We start from the raw sequence: 4,200 nt of genomic DNA, 5'->3' as shown, positions 1-4,200 counted from the left end.
GAATTTATAGTCTAATTTTTCATCTAACACCGATAGGCTGTACATTGCCAGGAAGACACGTGTTCCATTATTCTGCTGGAACATGGTACCAATCCAAACATTAAGGATGTCTATGGCAACACTGTTCTTCATGATGTTAAACATTAAGGATGTCTATGGCAACACTGCTCTTCATGATGCTGTGTATAATAAGGGGACTTCACTGGCAGGAAAACTGCTTTTCCACCATGCAAATATTGAAGCACTAAACTATAGATCAATCAACTTTCTTTTCAAAATATTTGTTTTAACAATGACAGGTAAGAGTCAATTTTTCATATTTGGAAGATCAGGCATTCCTGAATGAAAATATTTCAAAATAGCTGAATAGTCTAAGATTTTACTTTAAATATTGATACTTTTAAAGAAGCATTAGAGGGCACAGCTTGTTTAGTGCACTTATGGGAAATATTTGAGAATTTTTCAAGGGAAAACTTCAAGTATTTGTTTCCTACCCCAGGTGTATTTTTTTCTAATTATGTAAAACACACACACGAAAAGAACTTACCCTGCAAATAGGCTTTATCTTAAAACTCAGAACAAAACTAAAGCAACTTGCTGCTGCTGACAGTTTTCTCAAAAAAAACTGATGTGCCTTTCAGTGCAAGGTTTAAGAGGGGAAAATGGGGAGGGAAAGGGAGAGCAATCAAAAACATGCAGGTCACTTGGAAATTAGGTAATGAGGAAAAATGCCAATAAGAGGTTTTGTTTTTTAGTTTGTTGTTTTCCAGTTTATGTATAAAGTGCTCTTCAGCTTTGGGGTAATCATTTTTGGATTTGGTAAACAGAGTGATTGAAACTTGCCTAAACATTAATTTTTAGAGGACTCTGAGGAAACCAGATTGGCCATGGATAGATGGTGATGAAGTGAGAAACACTTCAGCAAAGAATGGAACAAATTAGTGACTGACTTATCACCCATCGTAGCAAAAACAGCCACTTAGCTAAGAGTCAGCTCTCCTCTCAAATCTAGAATGTCTTGGTGGGAAGGTGGGAGATAAGGAGCTTATAAATAGCTAAATCAAGTGGGATTTTGAGTTTACTTGTCCCTGTTCTACCCATACCCAGGAAAATTAACTGGAGTGTTAATAAATAACTCTGTCTCATACTCTTTTCTCTTTTTGGGCACATCTCAAGCTGATAAAGGATATTGACGGTGTGGGTGAGTGATGAAACTGGGAGTGCGTGTGTGTGCTGCCAAGGCTCTGTCTTTCATGGCTTTCCTGATGGTCTCACTGACCTTTCTTCATCACCAAGGAGGATGTTCTGGCAGGAGTTCCGTTTTTGCAGTTAACCCCCCTTGTCTACATGTGCCAGCCCCGTGTTTTTAGCACCCGAGTCTCCCTGACGGGTTCCTTCAGTGCACCCAACGTGCTGACAATGACTCCATGTTTCCTAGAATGCGACGAAGACTTGTGTGAGAATCCGCTCAAGATGCTAACTGAGATGTTACTGGGCTTTTTTGAGGTAAAGTCTTTTGTTTATCTGAGGTGGGAATTTTGTTTCTCTTGGTTTGCATATAAATTGCAGTAAGATATGATAATCTTACTATGTACATTATGGATGCCTTACAGAATTTCTTTGTGGGCAGCTGAAAATGAGAGTTTATTACCCAGAAGAATGAATTCAAGATGGCATTTGTAGGTGACAGATTCACCTAAACACTCTATGGCAGTAAGCATTTTCCATGGAAGTTCTTTCTTCTTGAAAAGAATGGTGAACATGCAGTGAAAATAAACTTGAAAATCGGGCACAAAAATCTTGGGCCTTTGCACGTGTCCTCTAGGCTTTATTTGGGGCCCATGTGTTGACTGTTTTCACTATTTCCATTGGGTTTTCTAATGTCAACAAGTGCAGTAGAGACCTGAGCACACAGGACACAGTGTGGTCTGACTCTCATAATGTTTTTCTTTTTTCTAATTGCAGAAGAGCTTTGACTTAGAGACAGAAGGTATGTATTCTGGGATAGCTTTTTTTAAAATTGTTTTTATTTTACTTGAAAGTCTGGGATGCATATGTAGAATGGCAAGTTTGTTACATAGGTATAAATGTGTTGTGGTGGTTTGCGGCACCTATCAACACGTGATCTAGGTTTACTGCTCAGCATGCATTAGGTATTTATACTAATGCTCTCCCTCGCCTTGCCCCCTACGCCCCAGGAATTACTTTTTTGCTAAGGAAATACCTTATTTTTTCAGAAAGGTGGCACTTTTTACCATGCATTTGGTGGAGAATTTCTCTGGAGCTTCCTAACAGAAATGAGGTTTTAGGCAGTTTGGTATTAAAAACAGTAAGACTTTGGTACAGAATTGTGACCATCTTTTTGTAGTCTGTGCAGGAAGTGGTGTCCCGTACATGAAAGAGGGTGGTGTGCATCAGGTTTGGGAGGTGTGGAGGAGAGAGTCTGTGGGAGGTGATTGTGTCTTTGGGAGTTTTTGTGCATGATCAAGGCACAACACAAGGATTAATTTTTTTTTTTATAAACTATTCCATCACCCTGCACACTTTACATAACTCAGCCCATTCATTCTCCACCACAGTTGTCTGAAGTTAAGTTTAATATCCCCAGTCATCAGATACTGCTTGGGTAGGGATGAATTTCTCAACGTCTGGCTTTCTCAGTAGAGGAGGGAAATGGGAAATCAGAAGTGGGTGGAAGGTTGATTCTATGGGCTACTGTCCTGTATTGATCTCACAGCCCTGGTATAACTCATCAGTCTGGCAGACTTTGAGCACCTAGGTGTGCATGTGGAAGTTTGATAGCGTATAGACATTCTAAGCACTGTCTGTCATCATAGGATGGTCTTAATGGTTGCATAACCCAGAATTAGAGTTGGGATGTTTTACAGTGGACTTTGGTGTGGTCAGAAATGTGAAACACACATGGCGAGGTCACAGGCTTTTCGTTCAGTGGTCGTGTTATTCCTGAGATCCTGTTTAAAAGCAGAGAACAGGCTGGGTGTGGTGGCTCACGCCTGTAATCCCAGCACTTTGGGAGGCCGAGGCGGGTGAATCACTTGCGGTCAGGAGTTACAGAGCAGCCTGGCTAACAATGTCTCTACTAAAAACAGAAAAATTAACTGAGTGTGGTGGCAGGTGCCAGTAATCCCAGCTACCCAGGAGGCTGAGGCAGGAGAATCACTTGAACCTGGGAGACGGAGGTTGCAGTGAGCCCTGATCATGCCACTGCACTCTACCCTGGGTAATAGAGTGAGATTTTATCTCAAAAAAAAAAAAAAAAAGAAAACAAAACCGGAGGACAATCATGGGCATATTCTATTATGTTTAATAACACGATTGCCACAAGTGTCACATATGCCCTAATTCCACCCACACAACCAAGACTCAGTGCAGAATAGGAACTCAAGGAGGAACTAGGGTGTTATTCTGACGTCCATCTCCCCGGTGGAATTCCCTGCGTAGCTAGTTTGGAGAGTGTTAGCGTCCCCACCTCCTGCCCCCCATGATGGGCTGTCCCGGTGTTGGAGCCAGCGTGAGCATGAGCAGCAACTGATTCCACAGACACATACATTGTGTTGAAAAGGAAGAGTCGAAGGGCAAATCTGCTAAGTGCGTGTCATCTTTCAATAATAGGATAGTTGAGTATTTTAAAATATTGGTTTAATTCTCTTTGAATCAAAGGTTCAGAGAAGTCATAACTCTTTTGACTAGAATTAAATTTTTTTTGAAGAAAGGTGGCTTTTTATGCAGCACAAAATGTTTCGGGGTGGGGGATGATGAACAGCAGCACCTGTGGATCCTGGGGGGAAATGACCTCAGAAGGGATCACGAAGGGAGGGCAAGTTAGCCCGGGTCAGATTAGGAAGGAGGAACCTGATACGCTGTAGGGAGGGTCGCCTGCCCCATGTCCTGTGCCCTCTTTGAGATCAGCTGTGTCTCATTGCTGAACTTGCCTTAGCTAGAGGACCAAGGCTGTTTCCCATGGCTTTCCTCACGGTCTCATTTGCCTGCCTTCACCACCAAGGAGGGTAGGCCTACAGCTCCGTCTGTGGTAACCCACGTTCTTCACACATGCCAGCCTCATGTCCACACCACCCAGTACAACCCGAGGGATTTTCTCAGCAGAATCCGTGTGGTGACACTTACCCTATGTCTCCTAGATCCTCAAGAGGACCTCGCAGTGCAATATCCACATGAGAC

General features: G+C 42.5%; 1 long non-coding RNA gene across 1 annotated transcript; it reads left to right on the top strand.

Annotated features, from left to right (window-relative positions):
- The first annotated feature begins 95 nt into the window (after positions 1-95).
- On the top strand, positions 96-4,200 carry LOC108524959 (uncharacterized). The gene is made up of 3 exons (XR_001884175.1): positions 96-1,506; positions 1,614-1,990; positions 4,161-4,200. It is a non-coding gene; the product is annotated as an uncharacterized LOC108524959 (long non-coding RNA).

Source organism: Rhinopithecus bieti, unplaced genomic scaffold (assembly GCF_001698545.2).
Source record: "Rhinopithecus bieti isolate Rb0 unplaced genomic scaffold, ASM169854v2 repeat_35940, whole genome shotgun sequence".
Lineage (NCBI taxonomy): Eukaryota > Metazoa > Chordata > Mammalia > Primates > Cercopithecidae > Rhinopithecus > Rhinopithecus bieti.
This window is presented reverse-complemented; position numbering and strand designations above follow the sequence as displayed.